Source organism: Stegodyphus dumicola, chromosome 11, assembly GCF_044657685.1.
Source record: "Stegodyphus dumicola isolate Sdum_Otavi_A_Nest chromosome 11, ASM4465768v1".
NCBI lineage: Eukaryota > Metazoa > Arthropoda > Arachnida > Araneae > Eresidae > Stegodyphus > Stegodyphus dumicola.
The window spans coordinates 22,251,018-22,270,634 of NC_140778.1; positions in this window are offsets into that span (position 1 = coordinate 22,251,018).

Genomic DNA, 19,617 nt, shown 5'->3' on the forward strand with positions numbered 1-19,617 from the left:
ATTTCTTCTGCTTTCTCCTATTACGTCGTATTTGCAGAGGCGAATAATGACTTTTGCCACAAGATATATGATTCGTACGCATGAGATTTCGGATACCTTCATTGCACACTTCTGGTACAAAGGCCGAATGTTTTATTAATGGATATCCACAAGGCACAGTTAAATTTATTGCTACATTCCTTTATGCATCTATTATGAAAAATGATATTTCAGAGGTTCATTTAAGAATTTGTAATGATATTAAAGTCATTCCCTCTATAATATTATAAAACCAGAGCGATGGTCTTAATTCAAATAAATAATGTCTGTTAAGTGGAGTTTCTGCAGTCTTTCCGATGTGAAAGTGACGCAAAAAATTATCATTAATTATTCCCACTTTTTACTCTCATATATTTATTAAATTATCAGTGAATATAAAACATCTTAATGCCTTCTCCGTGTTCTTTTAAAAATAGGAACATATAATTCGATACCTGTTTTTTTAATTTCTTGCATTAGTGCCTCATTTAAAGCTTACGCCAATTAAAATTCGCTGATTTTACTTTTGTTAGCTTACAGTTTTCCAAAATATAATTTCATATAAAGCAGATTACTGAAAACTGTATTGTGTAATATCTGAAATTTGTCTTGGAAAAGTAGTCTATTCTGCAGATTCACTCCAATTATTTACATTTTGCTGATATTTTTGAAACTCTATGGCGTAATCCTAGTACAAATCGAATTCGATGGTTTCGTCTGCTTAAGTCGGGTTTTGACTATCATATGGGCTTGAACGTTCTCTGGAGATGTTCGTTCACGGTCCTGTCTTGTATTGAAAATTCTATTTCATATTATCCTTATTTATATTGTTTGTATCATTCGAATTTGCTTTTCTGGGTTAGTAAATATTTGTTATTTGTTCAGCTGCTCTGCCCTTGTTCTGTTTTTCATTTTCGTTTTAGCTGGAATTCATTTTGTTCTTAGTCAGCGTGCAGATCGATTTACACCTTTTGTTGAGTATTAGAAATGGCTTAAATGAAGATAATTCTTTTCGTCTATTGTTTGCACATTAGATGGGTTTAGTTTTACTTTTTTTAAGAATGCATTTCCTATATATTTCAATATAGATTGATGGGCGGCTTGTTTGTTTCTTTCTGATTATCGCTCTTGTTTCCGCTACTGAAAGTAGTTTCTGAATTCCCCTTCAACAGCATCCTCTTCTCCATCGCTTGCTAAATATTGTTGTTTTCTGTGTTCCCCTTCTAAACTGCTTATTGAATGTGGCTGCCTTTTGATTTTCGCTCCTTCTCCATCGCTTGTTAAATGTTGTTGTTTTCTGTGTTCCCCTCCTTCAATGCTTGTTGAATGTTGTTCGCTTTTGAATTCCACTCCTCCAACACCTCCTTCTCCGTCCTCCAGTGCTTGTTAATATTGTTGCATTTTCAATTCCCCTCCTCCAAATCTTGTCGAATATCGTTATTTTGTAGTTCTCTTCTTCCAACACTTGTTGGTATATAAGGCCATCGCTTTTTTAAATATCGAATAATGAAAATAAAACAACAAACGAAGACTATGAAAAATAGGCTAAAACCACCAAACATTATCCACCCTGTATAAAATATCTCTACTCGTGTTTCTTTTGTTTTAGGTTGCTGGGTTAACTGTCGGAGTCTTTCTGCTTTCATAAGAATAAGATGTTTTTCAAAATCTCGTAAAGTTGGATAACGATGAAAAAAGTCTTTGTAGGGAATATAATCTTTCGTCAAAAAGAGTTTCGGAAGGTCTTTTGCGAACGCTTCGTATTCGTTAATGGGGAATTTCTGGAAAAAATTTGAGCGATTTGTTGGGATTTTAATTTGTGCCTTTGAATGCGGAATACTAGTAACTATGGTATCTGATACAGAGCTTTTTTCTGAAGTTAGGAAATTTGGGAATGACTTCATTGTTCGGGTAGGTTCTAAAATTAGTATAGGAGGGGAACCAGCAACAGAATGAACATCTGGAATTCCTGCAAAAATAAAGTTTTAAAATATATTTACAATATTATGTATCTATATTATACATATATACTTAAGTACATTTACGGATGAAAGTAGAAATCAAAAATACATCTTGCATGTAATGACAATGATATATAGCATAGTGAGCCTTAAATACAAAGATATGCAAGAATTCAAGGATTATTCAATGTCCTGATGGGTGTTTCATGTCTGTCGTTTTGAAGCAAACTATAAATTATATAGGATTTCATCGTTCGAAACGACTTATTTCTCCTTTCATATGTTAAAGAAGTTACAATATATCCTATTCTTTGAACTTCAATTTTCATAACACTTGTCACCGCTATCATTGTCGGATAGTTTGCATGCGTTTACTACACTTTAAAATAAAGTCTAGTAAGTTGCAGACATCCTCTCATACTACTTCATAATGGGAGGAGGCCCACCAGCGGCCGAGCGGTAAAGTCGCTGAACACTTGTAGTTTGGTTCAGGGTTCAAATCATAGTGAACGGGCTGCCATCATCGCCATTTTCATGATTTTCGGCATGTTTAACGTAGATACGGGCTGGTTAGATTTATCAATTAATCGTACCTAAAGTTAATTAATAAAAAACGTACGAATAGGTTATAAAATAGTATTTCGAACTGAAATTAAATGGATAAAACCAAAGTTGTGTAAAAAATTTTTAGGTATGAAGTATTGTTTAAATAAAATAACTTATTCTAAAATATCAATTACTCTTTTATTTCCTTGATGCCACTTTGTAATACGCCTTTTTTTAATGCTTTATGACAGTTACGTAAAATATGTAGTAAAATAAAAATATATGATATAAATAAAAATTAGTAATACATTTCTAATAACTTGCAATAGAGGGCATACAAAAACCTGGAAGAAGAGAATTAAGTATTAATCATATTTCTGTTTAAAGGGATAATAGTAAGGTTTTTTTAACACCATAGGGAGTATATCTACTAAAGCCTGAGTAAAAACTTTAAGGCCACTAAAATTTTTGAGAAAATGGAAACTTTTAAAATAAGGAATTAAAATACCATTTGATTGATAATTATTGAGCTTAAATAAAAGTAAAAAAAAAGTAGAAAAATTAATTTGCAAATATTTTATTATTAGAAAATATTACAGAACACACAGATGAATATTTGAGCCTGAATAAAAACTTTAAGGCTAACATAGAAAATAACATGTAAGAAAAAATTACAAACCCTTAGAAGGTTGTGTAGGAGCCATTTCTTCGAATTACTTCAAATATTGTTGTTTTCATGGAGGAAACGAGTTTTTGACAAAGGGTGAGGTCGGTTTTATACCATTCATCTTCGACAGTAGATTTCAGCTCTGTTGTTGATGTAAAATGTCTCCCATTTGCATAAACGCTTCTTGCTAAGTCACCCCAAAGGTTCTCGATTGGGTTGAGGTTAGGTGATCTGTCTGGCTATTTCAGAGTTTCAATATTGTAGACTTGGAACCAATTTTTTGTGCTGTTACTCGAATGGATCGATACATTGTCTCGCTGATATTTCCAATTTTCTGCAGCAAGACATTCAGCATTTGGCAAAAGATGATTTGTTAGGACATTTTGGTATCCTTGTGAATTCATTCTACCTGAAACGAATGTAATTGTGCCCACAAGATTGTAAGCAAAACAGCACAAGTCATGACAGACTCTCCACCTAGTTGGCGCTTGGAGAATATTTCTTTTTCATTTCTTATATCATGCCAGTAGAAATTCCAGGCATCTGGACCATCCAAATTCCATTTTTTTCCGTTAGAAAAAATACTTTATATCCATTGGTTGTCCCAGCTCAGGACTTTCTGGCCAAAGTTCAAATGCTCTATTTTGTGTCTCTGCAGTAACTGAGGTTTAGTCAATTTTGCTGTACAAGTGAACCTTCCAGACCTTTTACTTGTGTTATAAATCGTTTTTGACAAAGCTTTAAACCTGTCGTCGGAATCAGTTTCCTGGTTGAGTACTTTCCAGTAGATACAATTTGGCCAACTCTTCTTTCATCACGCGAGGATGATTTTCCTATCTTTATCGCAATAGCACGACTACTCATTCCTGTTGAAGACAAAGCTTCGATCTCTCCTCTTTCACGATAAGTTAACTTCTTACCCTACGCCATCTTTACAAAGATCACCAATACTTTGAAAAAAACGTATGAGAAATATGAAAATTGCAGCGTTGTAACAAGCTATATTACATTTATTTTTAAAAAATGACTGGTGGCCTTAAAGTTTTACTCAGGCAGAAATACTAAACTGTAAATAACCACGTTTCTCATAATTATGTATTTACAAATTATGTTTATAGCATTTATTTCTTAGCATTGAACTTTAATAATTAATATTAATTGAATCCCTTTAATTTCATTTTACATTTTTTCAAAACTTTTTACTGGCCTTAAAATTTTTACTCAGGCTGTAATTAAACATTGCCAGTATTTGATTACGTATATGAACCAGAAATGTGTATTTTTAAAATATAATACATTTACATGTTTCGAAATAGTCTTCTCAATGCTATTAATTTTTTTTCTTAAAATAATAGTTCAGCCACGTTTCTAAACTAAGTAATGTTGATGTAATATAATTTATTTATACGGTATAAAAGAACGATATAAGATTGTTCAAAGTTCAAGCTAATATTACGAATTTCCTGAAGATTTCTTACGCCGACATAAGTTTGTATATTGGATAGTTTCGAATTATAGGCAGATTTGAACATAAGTAAAAAAAGTTCAACAAAAACATAAATCGCGGCAAAAACATACAGAATTTGATTTTATTCAAAACATAGAATTCCTTTGCAGCAAAATATTTTATTGCAAAGATTTCTTGGTAACAGAGGATGCCATCATGTTGCCATTATGATGAACTAAGAAATTTGCCTTGGCATCTATACAGCGGCTTAGCGACCCAGTTGCTCTTTAAAAACTGGAACAAATTACTAATTGTCAATGCCAAACCTGAAACACTTAGGTTGAATTAAGTCACTATAAGTCGTTCATTTTTTGCATGTTACACAGAGATGCATGCGTTCATTTTGGGGGTTCGCCGATAACATCGTGGCAGAAACATCTCAGACGTAACCGTTGCGTAGGAAACAACTCAAGGCGAAAACGTCGTGGTACAATACATCATGGGAGAAAAGAAAGCGAAGAGAAAACATCGCAGTTCTAAAACATCGTTGTACAAAATATCGACATGGAAAATAATGCTGTTCAAAAACTTCGCAATTTAAAATCAATCATCGTCGCAAATATCGTGGTAAAAAATAAAGTGCCTACAAATCATCGCAGAGCGATAACAATCGCAGACATGCATTTTTCAGGTTTTAAAAGCTGTAAATGACCTTTCGCATAATGACTTGGGATATTTTCTCATAATGACTTCGGATAAAAGGAAAGTGGGATATTTTCCCTTTTATGTCTCAGATTTTTCAATGAATTAATCATGTTTTGCTTAAAAATTGAGAAGAAAACTTAAGCATTAAAAATTGAAAATGAGTAGAAAATTAATGCATGTGGCACTTAATAGAATTTTAAATTGATACGGTTAATTCAGAAAGGCCATTAATAAATAAGTCATCTTTCATGAAGATTACTCATTATTTTTCTAGAAGAATACAGCCTAAAGTGTTCGGACTTTTCCTGGAATGACATGTCGAATTTTTTCCATATTTCGATTCTACAATTCAAATTATCCATTAAAATTAAATTTTGTAACATTCGATGAGAAACTTAGCGAGTAGGTTAAAAATTTATTTTGGAGTGAGTATTTCAGTTTGCTTCAGGTATAAATTTAGTATACATTTTTGCCGAATTTCTAATTTAATGGTAACCTATTTTACTTTCCCTTTCATTACGCACGAGTGGAAAAAAAGCCCCTCGTTCATTCTTCCGAATGATATTAACAAAGCGTGTAAACCACATTTGGCATAAATCATCGCTTATAACAGCAAATATCTAAAGGTGCTATCACATAAATTCGCGTATATCCTGGGAATTTTGAATAAAAAACTTTAATGATTTTTTCGGTTATGCCTAGGAGTTCATCTAATTTAAGGTGATGATAAAAATGTTATGGTTCATAGTTCAAAAATGTTTTCAAAAGATTGATAAAAACTACTGAAAAATACAAACCTTTAAAGGAATCAAAAAATATCTATGAACTTATTTGGAGTGCACCTGAAATTTTAATTGCGGTAGAAGGAATCATCGAGTGAGTCAAATTAAAAAGAGATATTAAGCAATATATATCAAATTTAAGTGATATTGAAGATCTAAAATTTTGAAAGATAATTTTTAGTAAGTACTCTTGAGATTTCTGCAAAACTTGGCGTTTTAGAAAATTAAATCTTAGAATATAAATATGAAAAAAAAAATCGGTATGTCATTTCAGTAAAATTCCTATTTTCTGTCAAAGTACCTAAGTGAGACCACTGCTATATATAAATATAATATACATCTCAAGTTGCGCTTTCGAGACGTGGAAAATGCAATTTAAATTTCGCCAATCGGTGCAAAAAAAGGGGATATACTGAACTCACCCAGCATTTTTTTTATCCAGAGGGTACTTTGTGAAAACACAATTCACCCATTTTTTTAAAATCAAATGAAGGAATGGTTTGCAAATGAGTACGATAATCCCACGTTTTTGAAGCGAATTCAGATTCCCTAAGAGTGTCCTCTGTTATTCTTTGAATGTAATGTGCAACTCAGATACTCATTTCTTTAACCTGACAGGTAGCTGCTGAATGTACCTAATCATGCGAATAATATTGCATTAAGTTCACATAGTGTGAGCACTGGTTTGCTTTTTTATGTGTTACTCGGAATGATTTAGTTTTGATGTGCACGTTATCAGACTGAGAATTTGAATACATCCTATATGCAATTTTTGGCAAACATTGTTTACGATTTATTAATATTCGCAATAAATTTAGACATTTTAAGCAAAAATTCAAAATTCCACAAAATTTGTAATATCACATTGTTTTATTTGGTGATGTCACAAGCCATATATTCGAGCCATTTGCCTTTAGAAAGTCTTCCGCGAAAGTACCCTTCCCTTACGGAGGTAACCCTCGAGGGCTTTGCTATAATTAAATAAACGAAATCATACCTGTAAAAGAAGTAGATCTGGCACAATCTGCCATTAATTTCAAAACCATTTTTACTATTTCAAATCTCATTACGTACATGGAAAATTACTTTACTTTAATGTTTTATATATAATATATATATATGTATATATGTACACAATTTATTGTATTAGATGCATTTATATTTTAACACTATCGCAACCACCTTGACAGAAGTCGCCAAATTTTCAGAAGTAGGCAAACTCTGGGAACAATGCGCATATCAATTCTTCAGTTAACGTTATTGATAACTGTAAGTTTGATTAAGCAACGTTGCCATTTTTCTACCTGCTGTTTGAGTTATATTTAAAGGTCTAAAGGCAAATTGGAATATGTTTTGGCCTTCAGCTGTATTCTGAAATATGCGCTTGTGAGATTTCCTGCAAACGAAGAACGTTCTGCGAAATGTTTGCAAGGATATTATGATTTGCCACAGAGGCTGGAGTGTTCCAGATCGCATTTGATGATGATGATGTATTTTGGAAAAAAGTTTTTAAAAGGAACGTCAAAATGTCTAGCGAACACATCGGCAGTCGAATGCGTAACTGGTTCGAAAACAGTCGCCTGCCATTTTACTACAGCATTAGATTTATATACGGCAGAAGAAAAGAATTAACGAATGCTAAATTTTGCTTCGAAAACTTAGAAATGGCGATAAGTCTGTGGTACACAGGAATAAATACACGTGGAAGATAATATTTGTAAGTTGTTTTATAAATTGTTTTCCGTAATAATTATCGAACTAAGATAAAAATATGTACATAATATTATGTATGATAATGAAATAAATTTCTCTGATTTGAAATTACAATTCATTTACTTCTTCAAAAAATACCTGAGTTACGCCAAGTTGATTGCAATACTACGAAAGTAGTCAAAACTATTGCAGATAAAAAAGGCATAATATGAAAGCATATAATTTCACGTTATATGTATTGAACTTCTGTTATTATTCACCCAATGTAAAATTATAATATATATAATTTTAGTTACTTTAAATTAGTTTTAGTTTGAACAATGCATTTTCAAACAATCAAGAGGAACACGTCAAAGGGAAACTTAAAACAGCAATGTTTTGGGTTTCGGGGTATATTTAAATAAAATATGCTTAAAGTTTTGTTTAAAATCTAACTCGTCATTGTTAATGTTCAGACCGCAACTTTGCGTACGCGTATATTTTAAATAAAATATCTTTAAAATTTTATTTATAGTATATGCTAAAACAACGCTGCTCGTTCGGTTAATTTTACTGCATTTTTACTTCGGCTGAAAACGATTTCCTTCCTGCTCATGAAGCAAGCAGTTCAATAGTCTTTACCGAGAAATATTTATACAAGCATAATCACTAATTGGGAATAATCACTAAGAAAACAGGACTATAATTTAAATACATGAAATAACTAATTATGTTTATTACATTAATATATAAATTTATAGTGTTTAAAATATAAGAAGTAAGTAATTTGTTTGAAATTTATTTATAATAGATTATATTCAACAATAAAATTCAATGCACATTTGACAACGGAAGAGGAATACGATAATACGTTGATGAATTTAATTAAATGTGAGACGATGTTCATTGAATTATTTTTACGAATCTTGACATTCACGCTCTCAGTCTTTTCAGTTTATGAATAAAAGCAGAGATTCTCATCATTTGGAACAAGTTATGGTTCCTTCTTAAGATCTATAAATTGTTATCAAATAGTATTACATTTATTAAGCGCAAGAAATAAGCATATTTTAAGTAACAAAAGATTCATTACTCTTCACTTCACTCAAAGTATTCTAATCAGACATATAATGATAGCATTCGAGCAAATATTATCAAGAAACATAACGGCAGAATTAATTTTATAGTTTGAGGTAAAACATTAAATTTAATAGCATTTATTTTGAAATATTCATGTTTGGATTTTCTTCCTATTAATTTTAATACATAAAAAGTACGTTGGAAACCTACGTTGCAAAAAATGCATTCAATTTTATAAAAAAACAATTTTCAAAATATGTGAGCACAAACAAAAAAATTAAGCCCATAAACTGATCTTCACTTTACTCTTTAAATGTTTTAAGGGGAGAAAATGATGTTGCAGAGCAAATAAATTTCATGAAATTATTCCAGAATGAAGACTTACCAGAGACACTTTTCGCAGTACTAAAAGGTATGGCAAGAAATACACTCCCTAGAAAATACATGATGGTAAATGGGTGTGACGAATGAATATTCAAACGCATCTTAAGATGGTAATTCGCAATATAATCAAAACTTAACACGTTTTTCAAATACGTATAAAATCGCACGAATGTCTCAAAACAAGAAATTCGCAAGAAAATCTCAAAGTAAGAAATTCGCTAGAAAATCTCAAATAAGAGAAATGAAACTCTTTCTTGACTTGTCTGTTGTTTAACAGACCCAAATTGTTGGAAATATGCAAGTTTATTTATGTTATTAATATGCAATTTGCAACACATTATTTGCAAATTGTTGGAGTCAAAGAACTTAGTGTTGAGAAAATAGTCTATGACAATGAATTCTCAACACTCCTAGGAAATTTTCTACCTTTCTCAAAATAAGCTTTTTCCCCCTTTATTTAAATAAATAACAGCTATCAAAAGAATGTTAGATTAATCTTCGGATTATGGTAACTTCGCGATTATTTGCCGAAAATGTGGCGACCAACCCTGCTACAGCAACCTGCTAGTTTTTTAAATTGGACGCTATTTTGTTTTTATTATTTCTTTTAGGCGTGTTAATTTTTTTTTTCTCTCTCTCTCTCTACTCAACATTTTTTTCCAACAATCTGCTAGCCGAATTACGCTTATGCTAGAACTTTTATGGAATAAAAGTGCTTAACCATGACGATGATTAGGTGCGAAATTGCTAGAAAATGCACTATCGCCCACTGCTTGCCGGGTTTTTAAGAATTCCACAAAAACGGTATCATCCACGTACACGTCGACCTATTTTCACTTAAAAAAACATCCCAGAATTGCACAAAAATGGCATTGCGCACACTCTTGACTTGTACACTGCTAAAGTACTTGTGCTAACTTGTACACTCACACCATGTACACTGCTAAAGTCCTAGCTAGTAACCTTTATCGCCTTACCAAAATGTCGCCAAACAACCTGGTACCATATTCCAAGGATTAGCCGAATGATATTCCTTACGATTTAATAACTGTTGATATGATTTTAACGTCGAAATTTTAGCGCATGACGTAAAAATCTGTATTGCATAAATTCATTTTGCTAATTGAAAATGGATGCAAAATTAATGTACTAAAATAAACACAATTTGTAAAATCCATTAAGTTAGGTTAATTTATATGATAAACTACATTCCCAAAGGGAAGGGAAAACTTCATGAAGCACATTTGAAGGGAAATGGACCTGCATATATCTTTACATGTTACGTATAGCGAAAGGCACGATAGTCGAACATGCAGCAACCTCGTTTGACTGGACTCAACTTTGAGTCAAACTAACAAAATTTATACTTGTTTTTATGCAGTATGACAATAGAATGTTAGCAACTCTTCAAGAGCCCAGTAACCGTGCCCATGTTGTGAACCCCTCTTTGTTTCTATATATATATATAATTGCACCATTATCATATGAATGTCTACTATTAACCTTGTAACTCTATGTATATCTATGCACTTGTACCTCTTTAATCATATGTAATGCAACCATAGTTATGTATTTACATATTCACTTGTAATCCCCTATTACTTGATTTATGCAGTATAATAATGGAATTTTAGCAACTCTTTAAGGGCCCCGTAATCGTGCCCACGTTGTGAACATCCCCCTTTTTTTTTTTTTTTTTTTTTTTTTTTTTGGAATAGAACATTAAAGTTGCTGTGTCCACGGAGTTGTGTTACCGTGGTATGGTCCTTTTAGGCATCTCCCTGCTGGATTGGCACTCTTTCGTGTGAATATACCCAGATATATGCTGGGCGCATAATGGCAAACCGCACATTACGTTAATCAATGTTAACGAATTTCGCTTACTGCGCATACTCAGTGGTGTACTGTTAGCATGGGAGGAAATACTAGCGACTAAGCATAAGCAACCCTATACCAGCCTGTTAGCCATACTGGCTTTACTGTTTTAAAAAATTGAAAATCTATGGAAGTTTGTTGTGTGCTTATCGCATGTGCTTGTGTTTCATTTCATTTTGGTTTATTTTATTACATTTAATATCAGTTACTTGACTTAAATTTAGAAATTCAAACTGGATTCATTCCTTAATGCCATATCTTGTATCATTTAGCTAATATATCTTGTCAAGTTTCCTGTTTTGTAATCCATCTTAAACGAAAATTTGCGTAGTTTACAATCGACATTTACACTCTAAGTAATGAAGCAACTTACAACGTAACAAATTTTAAAACCCCGAACTGTATACGACCAGATAACACAATATGAACCATATACAGTATTATCTTCATTTAAAATTGCGCCAACATTTGTAATTGCCCAAAATTCTATTCTGGACATGCGCAGTAAGCGAAACAATTTTAACATTGAGCAACTCAATGTGCGGTTTGCCATTACCCATCCGGGGCAGAAGCCAGCTCTTCGGTTTAAACCAATATTTATCAGCTATAATCATTCGATAGTTGGTGGCGAAAACAGAGCAGATTTCGTAATTTCATAATATTTATTTGTGTAATGCGAATTGCCGAGCAGTAGTTCGAACAGTGTTAGCACATGTACTCATTATTTCTATATATATGTGTAGTAAAACAGCATTCACGTTACACATGGGAAAACCCACTAAAATCACCCACGGAGCCACCCCGTTTGCCTGCACTGGAGGTCGAGCCAGATTACCAAAGTTTATCGGGTTTAAATACTCGGCAGATTGTCGGGAAAACAAATCAGAAATTTCTAATTGCTCCTTGCAAATGTATGATATTCACTAAACTAAAATACTTTTTAAATGAATTTTTTCTATGCGATAATATATAGTGCTCCTCAGATACTGTTCCAACAAAGCTCCCATATTTGCCACTTTCACTTAGGTTAATGTTGAAACGTTTTAGTTCAGAATCGTTACGCATGGCTTCGACGAAACATTTTAGGAGCATTAACACTGGAATCTTTGAATTCTTTCGTAAGGTGCTTTGTTACTGGAACATTCATTCTCAGAAATTTGCTCTTAATGCAGCTTCTAAATCCTCGCAGGTAATCTCACATTACTGCTTTCACTGACGCAGTTTTTGGATCTCTAAATACGCTAAATTGTATTTGCTTGTTGTTTGAGAAGTGGGCACTAGCTGTTGTGTTTAAACAGTGATACATACTAGCTATGAAACCGGTACGACGCCACTTATCTGTGAAAAATGTCTTGACTCTGACAATGACAATTTGTTTTATTAAAAAACCTTGATCTCTTTAAATTTCTTGAGCTCTGCTGTGAAATCTCATTCTCTTATAATCCACGCTACACCAAATACTGAATTTTATTCTCTTACTTTTAGATTAGAGGCTGCTTTTTAATAAATGCTATAGAAAACGATTACAAGAAATAATCAGGAACGGTTAAAAAGTTACTCTACAAATATACTTTATAAATGTAACCAATAGAACTTTGATCCTTCTTAAAAAATCTGATGTGTACACCACATGACTTCCTTGTATGGAATATCAAATTATGCACACTTATTGCGGCATTTCATTTAAACATAATTTCTTAAATTTCATTAACGTTATATTTTTCATTCAATTATTTTAGTTCTCACTTCACGGCAAGGCAAAAATACATAAAAACTCGAAATATCTTCATTAAAAATTGAAACATATCGAAAACATAAAATATAATAAAATCATTTAAAAATAATTTTTACAATTAAAATTACTATTTCTTCATAATAATACCGTAATCACGTTATCGTACGTAATTACAGTAGTCATACCTAAAACTAATTAATATTACCTTTTCGTTATTTTAATCATGTAAACGTACGAGTAGGTTACAAATTGGCATTTTGAACTGAAATTAAATACATAAAGCCAAATTCTGTAAATATTATTTAGGTAGCAAGTATTGTTTAAATAAAATGTGTTATTAAATAGCAATTACTTGTTTTATATCAATTAATCCAAGTTCTAATATGAGTTTTTAAAGTTATGTAAAATAGGCAGTAAAATAAAAATATTTGAAGTATGTAATATTCCATAATAAATTTCTAATAATTAGCAAAAAAAAAAAGTCATAAAGAAGAGCCGAATTAAGTATTAATCATACTGCTGTTTAGAGGAATAATAGTGAGGGTTTTTTTAACATATTACGAAGTATATCTACTAATTAAGCATTGCCATTATTAGATTAGGTTTATGACAGAGAAATGTATATTTTAAAAATATAATACATTGACATGGCTCGAAATGTTTCTCTCAAAACTATTAATTTTTAATATTTAAAATAATAATTTGACCACCTTTCTAAACTAAGCAATGCAGATATAATATAAATTACTCGTTTTTATATGATTTTAAAGAACAATTTAGGTTTGCTCAGGGATCTGGCTATAAGTAAGAATTTTTTGAAGATTTCTTACCCCGATATACTTTTGAAAATGAGATAGTTTCGTGATTATTGGACGATTTGAATATACGTATAGAATTGTTTTAACATAGGGATTTTGGCACAAAATCGGGCTTTTTATGGAATGACACATCGATCTTATTCTATATTTCGTTTCTACAATTCAAATTGTGCATAAATATTAAATTTTTGTAAAATGTGGTCAGTAAATTAACGAGCAGTTTAAAATTTACTTTTTGTCGAATTTTTGGGCTTGCGCCAAGTATAAATCATTTTCCAAAATTCTTAATTTGTGGTCGCTGAACATTGGTAGTTCGGTCCGAGGTTCGAATCCCGCGAACGGACTGGCGGTATGGGCGTTTTCGTGGTTTTTCCCATTTGTAACGTGTATACCAGCGAGTTTTCCTTAGAAAGTCCTCCACGAAGGCATCCCTCCCTTTAGGCAGATAGCCCTCGAGGCTTTGCCATTATCACACACACACCTTGAGATGTTTACAAAACATGGCATTTTGACATAATTAAATCTTAAAATGCAAATATGAAAAAAAGATGGGTATGTCATTTCAATAAAAGTCAGATTTTCTGTCAAAGTAGCTATGTTAGAGTACTGCTATATATAAATATCTCATTTTCTGGGGTAATAATCGCACCCTTTTGCTGATTTTTCATTGTGAGTGGCTTGGTATGACTTTTATACCAGGAAATCTAGTACAAAATATAGTGCACTTTTAGTGAGTTTTTCCTCATCAAAACTGAGTGCAACTATTGCGCGAGAGAAAACACTCGAATAAACATTGCTATTAATCACGGTACATCTCAAGATACTCTTTCGAGACACGTAAAACGCAATTTAAATTTCGTCAATTGACTCAATAAAACGAAGGGTACTGAACTGATCCTTTTTTTTTTTTTTTTTTGTCTACAGGGTACTTTATAAAAACACAAATCACCCATTTTTTTAAAATCAAATAAAGGAATCGGTTGCAATAGGATAAGGCTAATTTCACGTTTTTGAAACGCAGTTCATATTTCCTAAGATTATCCTCTGCCATTCCCTGAGTTGATGTGCAACTCAGATACTCACTTCTTTAACCTTACAGTTAGCTGGTGAATGTTTGGAGTTACATTGAATCATGCGATAAATATTGCATTTAGTTCACGTAGTCTGAGATCTGGTTGTTCTTCCTTACTCCTTATGTGTTACATGAAATGGCTTATGTTAAATGTTAACATTGATAGCCTGAGACATTGAATATTAATACACCCTATATATAAGTTTGGCAAGCATTGTTCACGGATATTCGCAATAATTTCGGACACCATAAGTGGAAATTTGAAATCCCCCCAATTCGGTAACATCACATAGTTTTATTCCGCCATGTCACGAGCTACTTTGATTTAAGTGTATAGAAGCAAGAATTGAATATTTTGGACTTTGCACAGGTGATTGTTATATTCAGTTTTAACTTATCCTGGGAAAGAAGTAATTTTGACACAATCGGCCATTGTTTTGGAAACAATTTTTTTAGTATTGCATATCTCAGTACGTACATTAAAAAATACTTGGTTATTCTATATATGTAGGGTAGCCCTTGGATCATCACCAAGTTGTTGTTCCATTTATCGCCAAGTTGTTCCATTTACTGTCAAGTTATTGTTTCATTTATGGTAGCCTGAGTAGTTGAATGTTATGGAAACAATATCATGACGTGATTGGTTGCGTGAATTCAAACAGATGGGAAAATAGTTGTAAGAGCTTATTTATGTATTGGATGTTGTTTAGGGCGTACGTTGCTTATGTTATGCTTTACACCGTGAAATACTTGCTGGTGGTTCGATTCACCTGAAATTTCTGTACGCTTTAGAACGATTGGCAAAGAAAACATTGATTGACTGGTGTGTAAATGAAGATTTAAATAATTTCGATCACCTGTCAGTAAATTATACAGTGAGGACTTACGGATTTGGAAACAGCAACTCATGTCAACACAACAGGTGGTATGTGGGGTGTAACAAAAAGGAATTTTTGAAAGGAATGTCATCGACAGTCCGCTAGTACTGAGAATATGTCATTTTTAATTTTGTCAATTTATGTGGCGACGGCAGTGTACAGATTATAGTTTAGATAATTCTAAAGAGTTTTTCGATGCTCTTAAGGAATTGTCTGTGTCTCATATATTGAAGAAACAAAAATTTTTAAGTAAGGAAAGTCGATATTTCCTTTGTATATTGCGTAGATTACACAACATGCATTTTCATTCCTATTTTGCCGTGTTTGATTAAAGTGGAGTTTATTAAGATTATATATATATATATATATATATATATATTAATTATGTTTTATTTCATTATGTTTTGGTCGCCGTTTTACTAGGGAGGCCACTAAGTTGTGCTAAATAAAAATCGCAAAGTTGTCTCAAGGTGGTTATGATAATACCAAAGTGCTCAAATGTAATACAGAAAGGAAAAAAAAAGACATAATATGAAAGCATATAATTTCCTGTTATCCGTCTCGGTTAGAATATTTATGTCTATTTGTACTGGCTTAATGCTTGCAGTGCCACGTTATGTTAGTGGCAAGATCCCAGTACTAATCAGTAAGCGATAGGGATGCACTTTGTCCACATCGAGTCTTCGTTCCTCTGGTCGAACAAAGCGGCAGTGAATTGTTAATTGTTCCTTACTCACTCTTTGCCCGTTTAAGCGGAATTATTGTTCTTGAAAGAAAATAAATGTTGTTAAGTTTCTCAACTTGACTTTTATGAATTAATGTACAGTCCACAACTACCATTTGCTATCAACATTGATAATAATTGACCTAAATCTTCCCTATCTTTTCTTTGCATATGCGAATGACTTGTAAAAATTTAGTTTGACATCTTCACCTCTTTACTGTGTATAAGTGCACATTTTTGATAAAAAATTTGCATAAATCTCCAATTACCTTTTTACTGCATTTTTCGTAAAATGTGCTTATTTTCATCTCATATTTTTTATATAAATCTATGCAAAAATGTTCTGCATATTATGATTAAAAGATAAAACGTTAATTTGATATCAAATTTTTACATATCCACCTTTTAGGTATGTACAGCAATATGGAATACATATGACTGGAAAATTTAAATGCAAAAAAATTAATTTCTATTCAAAAATTACGTAACACTTAAAGGCTGAAAATTACTTTTAATACTTCATTTCAAAGTGACTACAAAATATGCAATAAATTTTGTAAACCTGAATTCTATGTTTTATATCAATTAATGCTATCGTTCATTTACATGGCATAAGAAAATGTCCTTCGGAAAAGCAAATAATTTATTTAAAGTGTTATTTAGCAAAATTAAATTTATGAAATGAATTTAGTAAACAAAAATTTAAGTGAACGATAGCATTAATTGATTTAAAACATAGAATTGATGTTTACGAAATTTATTGCATATTTTGTAGTCACTTTGAAATGAAATACTAAAAGTAATTTTCAGCCTTTAAGTGTTATTTAATTTATGAATAGAAATTTATTTATTTATTTATTTATTCCATTTACTAGTGCATTTAAATTTTCCAGTTATATACACTCATATCCATAAATTAAGGATAATTTGGAGTCACGCGGAAATCGAACTCTAAAATAAATATATCACCTGTAAAATCACTACACACATCTTCAAGAATCATATGCAAATTTCAGGAAGTAACCGGATGACACTGATAGTACGTTACAATGACGAGAGTGTAAGAGAGTGATATATAAGGAATACAGGCAAAGAAGTAAAATTGTTCGCAGGCGCTTTATAAGCATTTCAGTGCAATAACCGAATAGTTATGACACAAAGGGCGCATTTGGATGATTTTTTACGTGGTAGAATTATCGGAAATCTGGAATGAGGGCGTACTCAACTGGAAGTATCAGACAAACTTGGAATTGCACAGAGTGTCATCTCCAGGCTTTGGCAATGATTCCAAGATGATGGTAATGTGAGTAGACGTTACAGCACAGGTCGCCCCAGAGTTACAACGCCGAATGAGGACTGGTATTTGGCAGTTACTGCCAAAAGAAAAAGGCGGAGCACAGCCTCAGACCTGTCTCGTCAGCTCTCTTCAGCCACTGGTACGACAATTTCAAGTCAGACCGTGTACAGACGCTTAAAGCAGATTGGTCTATACGCTCGTAGACCTGTCAGATGCGTTCCACTTACTGCAACTCACTGTCGCCTGCGGTTAGCCTGGAGTAGAGAGCATGCATTGTGGACACCGCAACAGTGGGCTTGTGTGATGTTTTCCGACGAGTCTAGGTTTAGCTTGCAGTCTGATTCTCGCCGGACGTTCATATGGAGAGCTCCAGGTACCCGTTACCACCAAGAAAACATCATTGAACGACACCGTTACGGTGGTGCAGGAGTGCTCGTTTGGGGTGGAATTATTCTGGGTTCCAGAACTGACCTGCATGTTCAAATTGGAACCATGACAAGCCAAATCTAACGGAACGTCATTCTGGAACAACATGTACGTTTGTTTCGGGGCGCCATGGGCGCACAATTTGTGTTTATGGATGACAACGCCCGTCCTCACCGTGCAAACATCGTAAGCGAATGCCTTCAATCGGAGGATATCACCTGTATGATCTGGCCAGCATTCTCACCGGACTTGAATCCAGTAGAGCACGTGTGGGATATGCTTGGCCGTCGAGTTGCAGCCCGTCAACCTCCTCCTACATGTCTACCGGAACTTCGGAGAGCATTGCTTTTTGAGTGGTGTAATATACCCCAAGATCAGATCGATAATTTGATACTCAGCATGCCTAGGCATTGTACGGACTGTATTGCATCGTCTGGGAGACATACGTATTTACAATCGTACCAACCATGTAATATTTGTTTTTTTGTTATTAGTTTTTTTTTTTTTTTTTTTTTTTTTTTTTTTAATTTGCTCCAGGAAGAAAAAGTTGTGCTAAATAAATAAGCTTTACAAATAAGTAAAGCTAACTCTTCCTTTGCCTGATTTTGCATTATCCTTAATTTATGGACATGAGTGTATATTCCATATTGCTGTACATAACTAAAAGGCAGATATGTAAGAATTTGATATGAAAATGACATTTTACCTTTTAATCATAGCATGCAGAAAGTTTTTGCATAGATTTATATAAAAAATATGAGATTAAAATAAGTACATTTTACGAAAAATGCAGTAAAAAGGTAATTGGAGATTTATGCAAATTTTTTACTAAAAATGTGCATTTATACACAGTAAAGAGGAGAAGACATCGGATTAAATTTTTATCAGTCATTCACATATGCAAGGAAAACATAGGGAAGATTTAGGTCAATTACTATCAAATATATACGTTTTTGTACCATAAAATACGGGAAATAGCTACGTTAATTTTTATCAAATATATACGTTTTTGTACCATAAAATACCGGGAATATCTACTTTAATTTCTACCTAATATATACGTTTATATACAGAAAAAAATCGGGGAACTTTAGGTAAATTTTTACTAAATATATACGCATACGTGAAGCAAAAAAATTGAAGAGATTTACGTATATCTGAAATTTACGTATATTACACGTAAAATTTGCGAATGAACTGCAGTCTCTTGCGTAAATATACCTAAAAGTTACGTACAGTATAACGTAAAAATATACGTAAATATCTAGTAATTGGCACTAGACACTTTTTATGATATTTTTATGTTCAACTTGAACGTTTTTTTATACGAAAGGCCATTCGTAAATTGCACGTATTTTTCTCGTGCAATTGACGAATGCATGCTGCCTGGGTATGTTCTAGGATAATACTCAGCTGAATAAACGCTTTCTCTATATCTGATGATAAACCAACAGAATACAATCTAAACCTGTCAATTATATCAGGTATGAGTTCAATTAAATTCGGCCCT